Source organism: Larus michahellis, chromosome 2, assembly GCF_964199755.1.
Source record: "Larus michahellis chromosome 2, bLarMic1.1, whole genome shotgun sequence".
In the NCBI taxonomy this organism is placed as follows: Eukaryota; Metazoa; Chordata; class Aves; order Charadriiformes; family Laridae; genus Larus; species Larus michahellis.
In genome coordinates this window covers 1,137,545-1,155,872 of record NC_133897.1, presented here as the reverse complement: position 1 = coordinate 1,155,872, position 18,328 = coordinate 1,137,545, and the positions used below count along the sequence as shown (strand labels likewise).

The following is an 18,328-nucleotide window of genomic DNA, read 5'->3' as shown; positions in this document are numbered from 1 at the left end:
ACTGAGGTTTCAGAAGGCAGCATTTTAAAAAGGTAGTAAATAATTCTTCAGCTGCGAGACAGCTGCCGAGGCCCTCGTTTGTCACACAGCAGAGGGAGTAGCAGCAGCGAGGGTGTAACACGGACCTGCCTGCCTCAAGATTCCTATCTCTGGAAGAGCCTCGAAGGACAGTCAAGTCCTCCCTGGAGAATGCCCAGGTGAGTAAGGATTTTGCTCGGAGGAAAGGTGTGGGAAGGAGCAGACCATCGCGTTATCAGTCCCACAGCGACAGCTGTACTACAGACAAGGAAAAGATTTTTCCGGTAGCTAGACATTCCTTACCCCGTTACAGGAAATCTTCAAATTATGCCACAGCGAATAAATCATATTCCCTTAATTCACACTTCTTTTTTTTCTTAAAAAAAAAAAAGAAAAAGAATTGTTTAGACCTCTTCATGTTCCAGCAACAGCTGATCCGTTACACCCAGTATTTGCCCCATCTGTTCTTTTTTATGCTCAGAATCTTTGTGTACCCAGTGAGTAACCTGTTCGTTTTGATAAATAAAATCCATCTTCTTGTGAGCTCATCTGCAAGACAGAGGAGTTATTTTAATCTCTCACCCATATCCCCCCATCCTGGCATCTTGTTCCAGAGAGCCCCTACTATTTACTCAACTCCATCAGTCTCTCCCTTTCAAAATGAGCTCCTTTCTGGGTGTTCCCACCATCTTATTTGATGTTTCACCACATCCACGAGGTTGAAGTTTGCTAATATACACGGAACCGGTGCTCTGCAAACCAGTTTAGAGAGTCCCAGACTCACAACAGCCTAGAGGTCCCAAAGAAGAGGCCCTTCCTTGCCCAAGTTTTACTTTAAATGACCCAGTGGAATAACTTTCAAGAAATACCACCTCATCCAGGCAACGCTCGGAAAGCGGACGCGATACAAACAACGTGCACAAAGCCACTGCCTCCAGCTTCCCATGGAGGCAAGAGTGGAATCTATTTCCTGAACTCTGTCTTTCCATTTTGTAGCTTCCTTCACGGCGCTGTTGTGTACATGCCTCTGGGCACGCACCGCCTTTGAGTTTAAAGTTAGGATCAGTCTGACCCAGATTTCGCACATCTCGTCTGAAGGTGGAGAAAGGGAAGAGCGGGCAAGTGGGGGCAGGGGATGCTGCCCACAAAAAAAAAAAAAAAAGATATTTGAAAACTTATAAACTGTTTAAACAGAATCATGCTTGGCATAAGGCATTGCCTGACTTCCCCCAGATTTTTGGCACTCGCCCGCCCCGGTGTCCCATACGTACACGTCTGTCCTGGACCACGGGAGCTGTACTCAGCCTCCGCTCTTCCTCTTAACACCGATTTGGATGGTTAGTGGCTGCATCCCTGCTACTATTAACTAGATATTCTCCCCCAAAGGGAAGTTTGGGCACCCTTTATGCCAAAGAGGTAACAGACATTTACTCACAGAAGCAGCACACCTAAGAGGAAAAAGAAACGAAGCAACATTCCCTTGCTTTTTGTCTGTTTAAATCTGAGGCACAGATTTAGAAGAGGCCTGTATATTATGGCATCAGATCCACTTGCTCCTTTAAAATTAGCTCCTAGCTACATACAGAACAGAATCCCCAACTGGAAGAAACAGGGACAACTCAGCCATAATTCCCATTTCTCCTGCCGTAAGTCAGCTTGCTTTTCTTAGCCGAGGCTCTCATCAGCACTTAGCAGGGGCCAGTGAGGCGTAAGAAAAGAGGACAGCAGGGAGCAGATATGTGCTAAGTCATCCTCCTCCGCAGCATCCTGAAGGGAGTCTGCCACGAAAGGGACGTCTGCATCTATCTTTCAAAAGGAGAGGACACAACAGCGAATCAAGTACTTTTACATTCCATGGCTGGGCACAACAAATCTATGACCCAATTTAATTTTTTATGATTTCTTTTTTTGGCATAGTCTGAATCAGTAGGATTAATTTTTTAAAAAAGTTAAAGATGATAAGATCTCAGTTTTATTTTAATGGATGTTCCGACTTGCAGGAAACCACTCAAATTACTGGAAGCTTCTATTTAGAGGTAGCGAGATGCAGGTCAAGGGATCTTTAATAAACAGGTCAAGGGATCTTTAATAAACTCTTTCCAATAACACATATATTCGTGTTCAACTCACTTGCTAGAAAAACCAATGCAACAGCTTCAAAATGTCCTTCAAAGTCCTGAATTCTAGGCTTACATTCTGGAATTACTTTCCCCAAAATGCAGTGATGTCCAGCTCCCATCTCACCAGGGGAGGGAAGGCCGTCCAGTCCCGATAACTCAAGACCTGCTAGACACCACATGCACCATCGTACCACTGGGTAAGTGGAAGACTATAAGTATTTCCATAAAAAGGAAAATCAAACACCAATTTTACACTGAGCAGTTGTTTAAACCGGCGGGCAGTGGGCAGCGTTCTCATAACTCCTATGGGCTGTGTACTCCTACGTGTCCAGTTCTGGGCTCCCCAGTTCAAGAGGGACAGGGAACTGCTGGAGAGAGTCCAGCGGAGGGCAACCGAGATGATGGAGGGACTGGAGCATCTCCCTGATGAGGGAAGGCTGAGAGAGCTGGGACTCTTCAGCCTGGAGAAGAGAAGGCTGAGGGGAGACCTTATTGATGTTGACAAGTATCTGAAGGGTGGGTTTAAGGAGGATGGAGCCAGACTCTTCAGTGGTTCCCAGTGACAGGACGAGGGGTAACGGGCACAAGCTGGAACACAGGAAGTTCCCATCAAATATGAGGAAAAAACTTCTTTACGGTGAGGGCGACAGAGCCCTGGGACAGGCTGCCCAGGGAGGGTGTGGAGTCCCCTTCTCTGGAGATTTTCAAGCCCCACCTGGACGCAGCCCTGAGTGACGTGCTCTGGGCAATCCTGCTTTAGCAGGGGAGTGGGACGAGGTGATCTCTAGAGGTCCCTTCCAGCTCTGAAAAATTCCGTGATTCCGAGCTGAAGCCGGGAGCAGTTCCCAGCTTGCGTCACACCACTCGTGCTGACAACCTTTGTGGCGCTAATGGGCTGCCGACGTAAGGCATCGCCTACATATTTATCATATTTATACAGTATCTTATTACTTATTTCAAATGCATGTTTGGACTTTGAGCAACATCAGGATTTCGGTAAGAGTCATGTCATACAAAACCACATTCTCCTTCAGACCATACATAAATACAGCAAGAGAGTTTCCAGCTATTATTTGTACAGCTTAAGTAATTGCCTCCCTCTTTTATGAAGGACAAAAGAAGTGGCAAGTACAGAGAAGGTAGATCTGGGGCATTTGTTGGTTTTACGCCTGGATTGCTACAACAGACAAAGCACATGTAGAGTTGTTTCCCTTCTCTCATCCCCGCATGAATTCTCCAGCAGTTTTCTGGCTCATTTTAAGTATACAGAATACACTAAACCGGTCCCAGAACCTCCAAGCTCCTGTAGATACAAGTCAAAAAGCACACAACTAAATCAAAGGGGAAAAAGTTCCTATTATTGCCTCCACGGAGAAACACACGGACAACGTAGGCATTTCCCCTCAGGATTACCAAGCCGCATCACGCAGGCGGCGTCTGGGAAGAGGAGTGACAGACACGAGGGTACTGCAGACGACTGGGGACAGGGCAAGGTGTCCCTGAGAAGTCTGGGCTTTCATACAGAAGTCAGTGCCACTGAACCACACGCCAATAACCACAAAATAGCTCCAAAGGCCTGATGCAAATCTGGGTTCAATTCCACAGTCAGTTTATGGCCACACTCGAGATAACAAACACGATGTTTTGACTTCTCACTTTAGACGGGTTTAGCGAAGTTGTGATTCAGCTTGTCAACAGAATTTCAAAGCTGGGGCAGAGCTACAGCCACTATTGCTTCCTCAAAACACTGTTTGCTCAGAATCATTTCCTCTTCCTTGTCTGGTATCTCACTACTTCCACTTACCAGGTCACTAATAACATTTCCCCTCAGCTTCTGATTCGGGCTGCAAGTCTCACTTCAGCTTCTTTTCCTATAGGAAAAAGCCTACACAACGGAACAGGTTAAACGAGCTCCCAGTGACACCACACACATGCTGAAACAATCCCGGAGATTCCCAAGCTCTCTGTAGCCTGTTTGGTCCTGGGTAACTGAACTTGCACATGAGGCATGCAAGGAGCCAAGACAGATCCAAGCAGATAAAGAAAGGAGCGTCCCAAGCACTGCTGGTCTTTCACTGGGAGAGGACAGCAAGCCTGTGAGCAGGCATGAATACAGAATCATAGAACGGTTTGGGTTGGAAGAACCTTAAAGCCCACCCAGTGCCACCCCCTGCCCTGGGCAGGGACACCTCCCACCAGCCCAGGTTGCTCCAAGCCCCGTCCAACCTGCCCTTGAACCCCTCCAGGGATGGGGCAGCCACAGCTTCTCAGGGCAACCTGGGCCAGGGGCTCACCCCCCTCACAGCCAACAATTTCCTCCTCAGATCTCATCTCAGTCTCCCCTCTGTCAGTGGAAAACCCTTCCCCCTCGTCCTATCGCTACACTCCCTCATAAAGAGTCCCTCCCCATCTCTCCTGTAGGCCCCCTTTAGGTACTGAAAGGTAAAGTCTTGGGTGGAACGCACAGATATATATATATATATGTGTATATACATACTTTGGATAAGGAAAAAAGCCTAAGTCAAAAAAGGAAACAAGCCTGAGGAAGTGGAAGGGGACAGGCAAAGGAGGACAATGAACACAAGAGCCACAAGACAACCAAGTGGAAGCATGACTGCGTTACGGGTGTTCATCAGCTTCCCCGCTTCGCAGTACAGCTCTGAGATGTGGAAGCTCTACATTCATCTCCATACGGACACAAGGGAAAACACCACGGGTCTCTTCCAGGCAGGTTAGCAAACTTTTCCAGGCAGCGGGTGCAAAGACGAGCTGGGAAGCAGTGACGGTCTCAGCAGGGCCCCGTCCTCGGGGATGGGGAAAACGGGAGGTGACTGCAGTGACTCCGCAGAAGATGCTGGGGACGGGTGGTGAGCACAGTCTGTATGCCAACTGCGCTTCGTTAGTGCTATTAGCCATTCGCTTTCATGGGCTTGTTCATATTTTTGAATAAACAAAGAGCAACTGTCAGAGCAGAACGGAAACCGGCACAGCGAGGCCAATAGACTACGACAGGGAAAGTCATTTGAACAAAACGAGCTCTAACTGACAAAGGCTTTTTTTTTTTTTAATACCGTATCTTCAACTTTTATAAATTCCAACTTTGGAATTTCAAAGTTGATGGCTTCAAGTGCAGTTATTTTAGTTTCATGATGCCTTGTAAAAGTCTACGTAGTTCTGGGGTTTATTCAGTATTTCTAAATAGCACCCATCAATTTGTAGGGTTTCATTACTTAAGATACGAGCCATTTCTCCACTGTTTGAAGTAAAACATTATTTTTGCTGTTAATTGGTACTGCAAACATCCCTAGCTTCTACAACTACAATTGCATACGAGCCTTTTTAATGAATGTTTCTGCTCCATAAGCTTGAAACATTTTCATGAGCTAGCCTTGCCTTAAGAAAGCAATAATAAAGCCGACGAGGCGTGTTTTCCTCATATTCAATTATTCAGACTGCGTGTGAATGAGCAGAGCAAGGCAGCAGTCTCACGGAATTCCTGCCTCTTCAGTAACGCTAAAAAGATTCTCTCCATTTTCTGGAGATTTGAGCCAACTTCTATTTTCTTCCCGCCTTCCAGACGTTCGTAACTTGGAGAGCCTACATTTCACCAAACAATAAAAGTCTACAAAGATAACCCGGCAGAAATCCTGAACAAGCCAGAGGAAAGCTGGAAAATAACCTCCTCTCTCCACATGTGGATCTCCTACTCCCTGTCAACACAAAAGCCATAATTAAAGCCAGCCTGCAAGCTGACAGTCCCAAATTTTTCAGGTTTACTACAGCTACATTTCAGTTTATAGCCACTCTTTGTAAATGTAGACACTCACTTACCTAAAATTATCTGTACTTGATTTAACAAAAAAGAAACCATTTTTCTTTAAGGTAAAGGGCCTCCCAAAGAAGCTGCAGGACCAGGAGAAGGCCCTCCAGGGACCAGGAGAAGGCAACAAGGACAATTCAAGTCTACTTTTCTCAAGTATGGATAGCCAAATTGTAACTTGAGGAAAACCAGTATGGTTTGTCTTTCTGGAGAGCTCGCTGCCCAGCCTAACAACACACAATGATGAGACATTATCTGCTATGGCAGTGATACCTCCAAAGTTCTCAAACGCAAATAAAAATTCCATTGGAGCTGGCCAAGAGAAAACTACTGCGAGAGCTACTCAACACTGAAATACCTTGTGGAAGGACTACATACATTTACAGCTGTAACAAACACGATGAGATTCCACGGCTGGTCCACCCTCTCCAGGGCAGAAGCCTTGTGATCCAAGATGATGGTTTTTTAAGAAACTTTAGCCTTATGCTAGCAAGGACAGATCACGGCATCGCTCAACCCTGCCACCTTTGCACTTGCATCTACAATAGATTCTTCAAAGAGGAATTCAATGCTCTGTACTGCTCATTCAAAAGAACACGCTTTTATGGTGATCTTTGTCCATAAGGAAGTTGGGTCACTCCGACACGTAACTCGGCTGTAATTCAGATTAGGAATTGATCTCGTCATAGATTTCAATAAAATAGAGGTTTCTGGTGATCCAGGGCATGACAACACAAGACCTCTCTGCAATCAAAGCCTCTGGTATTTTAGTGTCATTTGCTGTGTCCCATAGAACCATAGAATCTTCATGGTTGGAAAGGACCTTTGAGATCATCGAGTCCAACCATACACACACAAAAAAAACCCCAACCCTACAATCTCTGCCACTAGAGCACGCCCTGAAGTGCCAAATCTAGATGTTTCTTAAATACCTCTAGGGATGGTGACTCAACCCCCTCCCTGGGCAGGCTGTCCCAGTGCCTGACCACTCTTGATGTTTAATGCATCCCACTAAGGATTTGTTCCCAAACGCAGGGAGACCAGTGACCCACGCAGCCAGGCTCCTGGCCAAAGACCACCTGCAAGGGTAGGAACTCTCCTGCACGTTCCACTACCTTCCACTTAACCTTCACTTCTCCCACAGAAGAAAGGCGATTCTGCCCGAGCAAAGTTGCCTGGAGAGGACAGATTGCATCGCTCCCAGTTATTATGGAAGCCCTCTACACAAACTGATCACTGTAGCCAGATCTGTTACTAGTGGAGGAAAATAAATAAATAGATAGATAAATAAAATACCGGTACTTCAATGCTTCGAGGAATCTCTGTATCCTAGTGGCAGGTAACATGCACACTATATGCCCCTTATTATCATTGTTTTCAATTAAGTAAAAGCAGTTTAAAAATAAAGTCTACATTCAGCATTTATGCAAAATAAAAATAATTAGCTGGAGCTAGAGCTCTGTCAAAGATCAAGGCAGAAGGAATACCCAAATGAAAGAGCACCAGTAAGAATTCTTGTTTGCACTTTGTCTAAATATATACACACATACGTGCAGGTGCCTGTACATACAACATTCTTCAATGACAGAAGACGGAGACTTCGGAGGCATCAATAAGAACATGACGTGACTGACTTCATTAAAATCAAAGATGGAGACAGCTAAAGAGGAGACCATTTCTCACCTGGCAAATATCTGACTGCCAGGAATCCCCTGGGTCACCCCTTACATTGATGTTCTGAGAATAAAGGAAATCAGAAAGAAATCAATCAATCAATCATCTTCCATATAACCAACACCATGGGTATAGTTACTTCAGGCTAAGAGATGAAGAGTTGCAGGTTGCTCAGAGGCTGGGGATTCTCTGTTCTCAAGAGATATTCAAGACCCAACAGGGCACGGTCCTGGGCAGCCTGCCCCAGGGGCCCCCGCTTTAAGCGGAGGGCTGTTGGACTAGATTATCTCTGGAAGTCCCCAAAAAAATCTCAACCGCTTTGGGATTCTGATATTCTTTGAAAACCACTGTTCAGACTTCCAAAGCCAATGATCAAAAGCCTATAAATAGAACAAGTCCCAAAGAACTTCCATTTTGTATCTTGAAGGCAAGTTTTAAAAACAAACAAAAACAACCCCCCCAACCTCCCCGGCCACACGTACAGTTTTGCAAAAGATCCATTTCTGTCCCAGACCAAGAGCATAAAGTGGTGTGGAGAGCACACAATAGTGCGGTCCTGCAGTAGACACAGAATTTCATTCATGCAGTGGCTTTTGCTAAGAATGGAAACGAGACAAGGCTATGTAAAAAACCTGAGGAATAATTCCAGAATTTGCATCTCTGATACACAATGGCCAATCTTCTTCATTCAAATTTTCAGGTAACTCTCTTGCTCTTGATTTAAGAGTTAAAATTACTGGGGGGGTTGCTATGAAGCTAGCTCTAGGAGTCCCAACTAGTCCTGCAATGGAAAGGCAGACGCTGATCCTACTTATTAATATACACAGGTCTTCCTCCTGTTGCTTCCAAAGACCCACAAGTTACTACTTGTCTGTAATTGCTTCAATTTGTCCACAGTGCGAGGCCAGAAGTCAGTGGAGTCGGAAAAGCCTGACTTGCAAGACTACGAAGTCAAACAGAACGAATCTGGAAGGCCAGCTCCAAAAGCAAGAGTTTCATATATATATGTATATATATATATATATACACACGCAAGACAGACGTTAGTTCCTCACTACTTCTCACCTCCTTCTTCCTGCATGGAAAGGTGTATGAAAATGCAGCTTTAAGATAAAAGAAAACATTATCGAAAAAAGCTTCCAAATGTTGTCGTTACTTGTAAGAGTATTTGGGCATTTGTGAGCTACTGCCAGCAGAGTTGTCGCGACCAGCTGATGGGGCTGAGACAACAGCAGTCCCGTGGGGCAGGAGCTGCGGATCCCAGTTGAGAGCTCCCCATCCACAGCACCACCCTCCCAGTCCCACACAGCCGCGTGTGGCCACGGGCCAGGATGCAGGAAGTAAACTTCTGCCACATGAAACAGAAGGAGGGCAAGAGCCATGTGAAAGAGGCTTTTTCTTGCTCAATTTGTCTCAGGGCTTATATTTTTCTCCCTGTAGTTATTTCCCAGGAAAGGATTAGGATGTGGAGGGGAAGAATGGAAATGCGCAACGCCTCTCCATCAGCTGGGAGTGGCTGACCTGTTACCGGCCACCCATGGCAAGACTATTGCCATACTGCATCTTCCCATAAGCACCACAACAGGCAGACATCACCTACAGCCACATAATAATTTGGAACTCTTAGGGCACTCTGGATAAATATATTTTATTAATTTATTATCCAACTCTAGTTAGGACTACTAGACTTCTTCCCTTAAGGATAAAAAAAATCCTCCTTTTGTGGGTGATATGACATCATCTCCACTAACTTGTAACATTGTTTTTTACAAACTTAAGTAAAGATGACCACATCACATTTTATTTATGTGTTCATGGATTCCCACTTTGGGAACGAGTTCTCTAAAGATTGCTTTAGGGAAGACAAGAGAAGTCACAAAATAGGCCCAGTTACTGCTCTGAAAGTGTTCGGAGTTGCTGATGCACCTGAGAAGGCTGGACTTACCTGTTGCTGTTCCAGCTCCCTAAGATAACACCCTGGGACTCAAGGATCACCACGTCCAGAAGAATTACGTCTCTGGAACGTAGCATTTACCCAGCACAGACTGGCCCTTGCTCCTTCCAAAGGTCTCAGTATGAAGTCCAGTCCATGGACAGTTGTACTGCACAGTGAGACTGGTTGCTAACTCATATTTCAGAGTCCCAGTTGCCGTTTTCCAGCAGTTACATTCCCTTTTGGTCTTAATTCAGGTTCTTCCTCTGCTCAGGGTGAGGAGATACTTTTTACAGAACTTCTTGTCTTTTCTGTAGGGAAGTAACAACACGCAACGGCTCCAGAAGGAGACGGCACGGGAACTCCAGGGATGAAGCCTACAGCGCTCTTTATCAGTACACTTAACAGCTGAGCAAAGCCAAGACAGCAACTTCTTCTGCTATCTGGCCTTGAAGAGCCTAGTTTGGGTCATAGAACCCAGCGCCAGAAAACTCCAGACACTCAAGAGAATAACTCTATCACATCCCTGGGAATGAGACTTAAATTGCCTGAAACGTGTCTAAAAGCCTGAAGTGAATTTTGCAGTTTCCCTATGGTACATCCCACTGGAGAAGGAGCACAGCTCCCTTTGACAGCAAAGGCCCCCAGCCCTGTAAAAACCACTTCAACCACCAGAAGATTTAGCACAGAGAGCTGAGCAACGCTACCAAACCTGACCAGTGCGAACAATCGTGAACTGAAGGTAAAAATCATTGAGACTTCCTTCCTGTCCAAATCACAAATGAACCCTAGAAGGACAACAAACGGAAGGAAGTCCACCTGAACCAGCCCCAAGTGTTTGGAGAAGCTTAGCTGGAACCAAAGAAAAGTCTTTGGGCAAGGAAGGGTGGTTGGAAGGGAGGAGGCTGACGTAGGAAAAGGGCCTTCCATCAGTCTCACCACAACTGGACAAAAGCCAGAGCTGGGAGGCTTTCGGAGTGTCAGGCTGAGACGAGGAAGAGTGATACAACTGCAAAGAATCCCCCAGCAGACCTCTTCCAACGCTGACTTCACTTCACTTGCACCCATTCCCAAAAATACGTGGCACGTATTTGTGCCTGCAAAGAGCATTTTACTGTTGTTAATTAGAGTTAAGCACACGGAGATGAGATAAGAGAACACCAGCCTCCTCAATGATTCCCTCCCTTTGGGCAATTTCACTATTAACCACTCAGCAAGATGGGGTAAGAGCGTCCAAGTCAGATTGCTACATTAGGAGTTGTACCGTTTCCAAGCTGATAAAAAGTCACATTAATAAACTTGCCTTAAGTTACAGCAGGATAGATACTCCGCCAGAGCAGCTTCACCGGGAGTACAAGAATAACTTTCCTATAAACCCCAGCAGGGATTAGGGACTCTAGAAGGTGGGGATTAATGGTCTTGGCTGGCCTTCAAAACAGCCACATGGAAGATGAGTTCATAGATAATAACTGTGAGGGACTTTCAAGTGTCTCGCTCCACACAGGCCTACAAGCGCTGAAATCAGAGACCTAAAAAAGGCTGGTATGTCATCTCCAAAAGTCATAAATGCTTATCTGAGGAAAATAAAGGAGTCTGCCCACCTTCTGCACAGACTTGTATGTTTTAGCTCTAAAATACCTATTTCTTAACTACTTTAAAAAAAACAAAACTGCCCAGAGTCATACTTGTTTGCTGGTTTTCAGGCCGTCTCACAGCAGACGGGGTTTTCTGTGCCGCGCACCAAGAGAGGCAGCACCAAATAAGGAGAGTTTCATTAATCACGGGGGGAAAGAGTCTCCTGTTTTCACTTGGCAGAGGAGAGAGGGAAAGACAGTCAAAGTGGGGGCAGGGTATGAAAACTCGGGCTGCCCGCAAAGCGCTCGCTTTCTGTGTTGCATATTGACTGCTAAGCCACAAACCAAACAGGCAAAGCAGGCAGCTGCTCCCGTCAGCTGCTTTCCTTTAATAGCACATGCATCAGAAAGGAAAGCAGCTCCCACCTCCCCAGGAGCAGAACCCAGAAAATAATGGCTTTCTGGCTTTTGCTAAAGAGTCCCTTCTCTTGGGAGGAAGAGGAGGATGGCACATTTCTAATACAGTCGATGAGTCAATAATTCTCATTTTTTTTAGTAGGTCTTTTGTACCTCCTCATTCTTCTTCTTCCTGCAGGACCATCTCGCCGCCGTAGCCTGGAAAGGAGACTAATGAGTGCACAAAGAGGGAGAAGTTTCACTACAGAAGTTCACCTCAAGTCACTTAGACCTCACGTCAGCTCCTCTAAATTCTTCCTGTGCCACATTTGTCTTATATACACAGCTCCCAGAATAACGGATCTCATGCTTTCATGTCTAAGATGATTTCTTCTGTTATTGCTTGTGAAGAAAACCGTACAGTACGAACACTGGTACTGCAAACCAGGAGATGAGAAAGAGCTCAAGTCATGCTGTGAGAAAGATTTTTCAGAGATCCAGTCCAGCTTAATTAACGGTCGTAATACTGCGGTGCGACAGCAGGTCCTCGATGCCCTCCTGAACTCACAGCATGTTGCCCTATGTATACAGACACACATCTGAGAGGGTAGGAGGGATTCTGAAATTAAGTTAATGAAATAAAGCTCTCCTTGAAGATTAAAATAAGCAGCCATCAAATAGCATTTAACGCGTCACATCCGTATCGTATCTCTTGCAGACATCAAGAAGTTTATTGTAGTAAGTCTTGACAATTCTGAGTTAAGGTTTCTCTACAACAGCAGAAACAATTCAAGCTGGTGGAAGCGATCTGGCAGAAAGAGGCAACTTGGCAACTCCGCTCCCTTGTTTATACAAAGGGCATCAAGAAGGAAAAATCAAGTCCTAGATGGCATTGGAAAGACGTTCCGAAGCACAGCTGGAGGTCAGCTTTGGGCTTCTTCTACTCAGCTACGCAATCTGATGCCCCCAAGGAAGGCTGGATGCCATCTGCTGCGAGCAAACTGACTCTGTAGAGAAGTGCCCCAAGACCAACACATTGGCCAACGTTACTCAAAAAGCAAGATAAAATGTGAACCAGGAGCATAAAACATCACAGTCTATGGAGGGCAGCAGCTCCAGCAGATACAACCACGAAAACAAAAGCGGCTCGTTTGGCAAGCGGGTACGTACAGTCACTGCTGCCAGGAACTCAGTTTACATACAGGCTTTACTCCTTTACCTATCTAGAATAATTCTCGTTACGTTACTGACTACATTAGAGCAGCTACTTTACTTTTAATTAAAATAAGCGCCTCTCTTGACAACGTAATTACACAGCATGAGAACCCGTCAATCAGGATGCAGAACTGGTAGCTTCCAAATGAGAAAGTTGACGAGTAAACTATTTTCATCAATGACAACTCATCACCAGCTTGATGTTTCGGAGCCAGATGAGTGGAACAGCAAACCTGTCCATGTTTTTTCAAGTAGACGACTTGAAAGAATACTTCAAAGATTTCCATTATCAGAAGGTCAAAAAAAACTTCGAAAGAATGAAACAAATCCCATTTCTATACTAAGAAATGAGTTTCAACTACTTGCAAATTCTGCAAGATCTTAGCTACAGCGAGTAAATTAGTTTATGGACTCATCAGTTGCCTTGGAGAATCGTGCCCACCCCTCAGGCTTTTGGGAGCTGACAGATATGCCCCAGAAGGAACCTGGAACTAGAACAGACATATTTGAACTACTCCAGAGGTAGGGGTTTGCCATTTGAAAGCCACAACAAAGCGCTATGGAAGTAGACATTTAAAAAAGCAGAAACAAGTGCTCTGTTAGTGCCCAGCCAAGGTTTCAGAGCATCAGCCAGAGCAGAACCCCGCGACCATGTAGGCAAACCAGCTTAGGGCAAACGTGCCCGTTTACCAAGCATCAGCTGCTTTCTGTTGGCTTCACCCATGTTCGATTTTTGGGCCAGGAACAAAATTCAGTCCCTCCATGGAGGGCACTCAGATGCTCAGAAATTCATGGAGATAAGAAGTCCCTAGACAGGTTTAGGGTGGGAGCAGAGCACACCTAGAGGATTCAGAACCGTGGAGCCTGCTCCATTTTACCCTCCCAAGAACGGCTTTGGGATATCCAAGTCTGTCTTTACACAGCACTGCGTTTCCCAGACATGCTTAGGAAGGGCCCGGGTCTTCACACCACCTTTTGCAATTAATTTCATGGATTTTGGTCTTCTTGGAGCAACTCCACAATAGATACAATGGAGATTAAACCTGTTCCACGTTACTAGGAATTACTTCTAAGCAGGGACATTTGTGCCTCCACACAAGTGAGAAAGGAAAAAAAAAAATAAATCAGAAGTCGATTTAGAACAAGGCAGAAGTGTATAGCTTTAAAAATGCTGAACTTGAGCACCTCTGCAAGCAGAGCTGAAGTCTTTGGCTACAATAGCTCACAAAGGGATTTGCTAGATGCCTGGGAAGTCAATATTGCCTGCCTGCGATCCAAGAGAGAGAGGCACTCCTCTTTGGTAATGTAACAGCTTCAAAACAAAGAAAGGGAGAACAGTAATTCAGCTTCAGAATCGTACGTGAAGTGGGGAAAGGTCCGGTGAGTCACCCCAGAGCTCCCCAAGGGGAGAACACACGCTTTTGAGGGACCAGAGAATACAAGGCGCATCCGTGTGCTCCATTACCGGTATTAATGCACCGCAGGCCAGCAGAGCTGAGACTTTCTCCCTCAGCAAGGGAATTGCTTGCAAGATAACATTATCTCAGCATCCGTTACTGTTGTGCCAGAACATGCAGGCCCACTTGAGGCAACGTTACCAGACGCCTACACCAGCTCCAGTAGGTCCCATGCTACCAAGTGGGGGGGGGGAGGAAGAAAAAAGAAAAAAAAAAAGAAAGAAAAGCACTCAGAAATTTGCTCAATAGTGCATTAATAGGCATTTAAGCTGTAGGGCAAGGCTTGATAGGAGACGCTACTGGACTAGAAGCTAAGCAAGAATGTTCACGTCTCCTTCATAAGGGTATTTATCAGATCCTTGTATTATAAAAACAGGACATTCTGAAAGCACTATGTCATCCCGGACTGACACACTCACCAGCAAGGAAAGCTAAAGGTTACGTGCCAGACCCTTCTGCTTCCTCCGGACCCGTAGCTTATCCCTTCTAGCCAGCGAGGGATGCTAGCCTAGCTGCTGCATTAAGCTGCTGCGTTGCTGCCTACCAGCACGCCATTTTAATTCTCCTAAAGCAGGGAAACACTCCTGCTCTCACGTGATGTTTATTCTTAGAGAGGATCCCAGGGATTTTTTTATTTAGTTAAGTTCGGTCAAGCAGTTGGCCCAGTGCCATAAGAGCATCACAGAACTCCTCAGTTCTGAAAAGGGAGCGGCATTAGCGCGGTATAGACATATTAATAGCATTAAAAGTGTCGGGTTATGCAAGAAAGACCTGGGTAACTGAAGATAAATCACTCTCCCCACAAAGTTGTTACTGCCATACAAAGTTCATGACAGACTTCATAAAAAAAAAAAACAAGACAGCCATGGTCTGAGGTCAATTTAACTGCTTACAGCCTTCCAACAGCTGAACCTAATTCCTCCTGAGCTAGTCAAAAGAACAAGTCAAAAGAACAAGCCTTTCCATTATCTTGAGCTGGTTTTAATGACCGAATTCCTGCCTGCCTAAGAAAGCGACCAACATTAGCTGCTAGTGACCCAACTAGAACAAGCAGAACCACATTTAGGAAACGACTCTCAAAAATAACTGCAAACTTCAGTCCAGGAGAAGAACACCAGGCACTGCTCCAATTTTTTAGGTTTTTTCTTCTAAGAAACACGCTCAAATGTTGCAAGCTGATGAACACAGACTTAGTTCAACTGGAATGGTGCCTATGTGGTTTATCTGGTTAAATGTGCAGGTAAAGCGGAGAAAAACCGAGATGTCCTGTTAGCCAGGGCTTGCATCGGGCTGGAGCATGGGAAAACGCTGAGAGGAGCCACAGCAAGAGGCTTCTCGGTTTCAAGGAAGGTGTGTGGGAGTAACCATTTCTCTTCGCTCGTACCTTTTCGTTTTTGAAATCTGATAGGGTGGCAACAAGGGGGAAGAACACTCACTTCTGAAATGAATTAATGCAGAAGAATAGTTTCCACCTTCCAAAATGTATGCAGGAAGCCAGCAGAGGAGGAAGGGAGTAGCTACTGCAGCTCAACCACTATTGTATTTATATTTCCGTACTCTTGATAACAAATACATTCAACTATGGCTGAAAAACAAGGCATTGGTTAGAAAACAAAAAAACAAAAGCCAAGCTTTCACGAAAGGAAGAGCAATAAAAGAAATTTCAGGTCCCCCTGCAGTGTTATCAGGTACGGTCTATTGGTTTCTTTGAGAGTGATTCACTTCCTTATTGCAGGTACAGCTGCAATATCCAGCATCGCAGTATTGTGCCCTTTGACACGGGCAGTTTCCCTTCCACAGGGGGAGAAACAAGGGAACCAAACAGATAGTTGTTCATTGTGGTACTAAAAACCCCACTTTTTAAGTTGTTTTTAATTCAAAACAAAGGGGTTTGCCCATATCTCTTTAAGGAAGTAAAACCATATGTGGTAAGTGATGCTGTAGCATTGCCTTCTTCCCAAGGGTTCTCTCTTACTTCAAGGGCTCAACCTTCTCGGTTCTGTTCTCGGCGTTCTCAGCCTGGAAGGTCAACGCATACTTCCTCAACCCCCTTTTCGAAGGGTGGGTGATAATGCACCAGCCCCTCCTCCAGCAAACTGCTAAGTCCTCTCGGAGGACAAGCAATCACGCTTGGTTTGCTAAAGCGCAGAGGTAGAGGAAGTTTTCTTATCTGCTTGCCTTATCCCAGCAGAATTCTCCATAGGCAGAGCTGGGTTGCAGGAGGGGAGCTGGGAGTCACACAGCTCCTTGCTCCTACTACAATTACGGCAGCAGCAGCAACCCCAAATCTAGTTCACTTTTCATTGATAGAATTGATCCCAGAGATATGGGTTTGTGCATGTTTCTTCCCAGCTAGAGCAGTTATCCAAAAAAATTACGTGTTAATCCATCAGGAAATGTTTTTAGAAGTACTTTCTCCCCACCTATACACGCGTGGCCAATACAATAACGAAATGAAGTTCTAGGTGTCGCAAGAGTTGTAGTAAGTATTTGTAGTTTAAGAAAGCAAGTAAGATGACCGAACATGCAACTGGAGTTGGCTGAAAAAGTAGGAAGAACTCTTTTTTTTTTCCCCTGAGTGACAATCTGAGATGAACAGGGTTTTGGTTTGGTTTTGTTAAGAACCCAAGAGCGAGATCACCCAACAAGATCCAACCAGCCAGAGTCACACAAACACTCCCTCCTTCCTGCCTGCTCTCCTGGGCTCCTCCAAAGGATGTTGGGGAGGAAGTTGCTTTTATTCAATCGAGGCAGTCAATGAGCGTGGATTAGATGTTCCCGGATGAATTACTTCAGGAAGCATTTTTAGCTGCTGAATACAGTTTGTGGGAAACACCTGTTTGGTTTCCATGTCCTGAAACGACGGAACAACAAATGTTTAGAGGTACAGCTACATGCATCCCTAGGACTCTCAGGGGCAGCGTACATTGTAACTCGTTTTTTGTACAGTGGAGAAAAGGAGGAAAATTATAACCTGCATACTCACCCCTTTAGACAACTTGGGAGTTAACAACATGACCAAGTAAATTGAAGCCTGAGATCCGTTCCAGACACCCAAAGAGTCTGGCAGACATTAAGACCACATTGGTCAAAGCTACGTGAAGTGGAAAGGAAGGAAAAAAAAGAAGTTTAAGACCAGAACGTGCAGGAAGGGCACTTACAGTCCTATGCCATCTTCTCTGCTGAGCTGCGCATAGCACTGAGTCCCTGCAGAAGGTGACAGTCCACCTCCTGTGACCTCTTTAGCTGCATCGAGGCCACAGTGAAAAGCACGCACAGCATTCTGGGCACCTCCCCTCCCACCCCCTCCCTCCATCCCACCCAGAGGGAGATAAGCCGTCTTATTTGGCTTTTATTCAAACGGCTTTTAGAGACGGACTTAAGATGGTTTGGCAGGGAGCCACGGTACACAGTATAAACAACTGGTGGCATGGCTGCCCCTACCCGAGCCTGCTTCCAGTCACATCCTGCACAAGAGCATCAGCCCCACTGAAAATACAGAACTTTGCACCTATGAGGTTGTTATCTCTGCACTTGCCATTTAAGAAGACTTAAAAAAAAAAAAGAGGCATTTTAGGAACAGTTTTATCCCCTACCCATGACAAAGCTTTAGGAGATCTGCGAGGCTACTGTCACTTCGAGACAGTTTTAGTAAATCACAGCAGATACAGTCGGTGATGTTAAAACAAGCCGCAGTTGAACTGCATCCATTCAACTCCTCTGCGTTCTCTGCAGCCAACTATCATTGGGTGGTACTGGCAGACTGACATTAACAGCTTTGTCATTTCTGCACAAGTCTGTGCCGTGTTTCATTCCAGTTCTAGACTACCTTAAGGTTAAGGCAGAAGGAAGAAGTATTAATTAGTGGCATAAACAGGCTGATACGGCTCCAAGGACTTGAAGAAATTGGCAGCATTTGAGAACAATCACTGTCATGCTAATCAAGGTACAAGCCACTTGTGTCCCTCAGTCCATATAAATATCATGAAGAAATTGTAATTCCTTCACTGAGACATGTTACGTGAGCACCTGCATCTCAATTATCCTCTGCAGACCTGACAACAGACTCCAGCAGCTTTATGGTGCCTTCCACAAAGGAAGGCCAGGGTGAGAAACTTGGA

General features: G+C 45.4%; 1 protein-coding gene across 17 annotated transcripts in view; it reads right to left on the bottom strand.

Moving 5' to 3' along the window:
- Positions 1-18,328, bottom strand: part of MAP4 (microtubule associated protein 4) — a 170,282-nt gene that overhangs the window by 119,478 nt on the left and 32,476 nt on the right. The window lies entirely within an intron of this gene.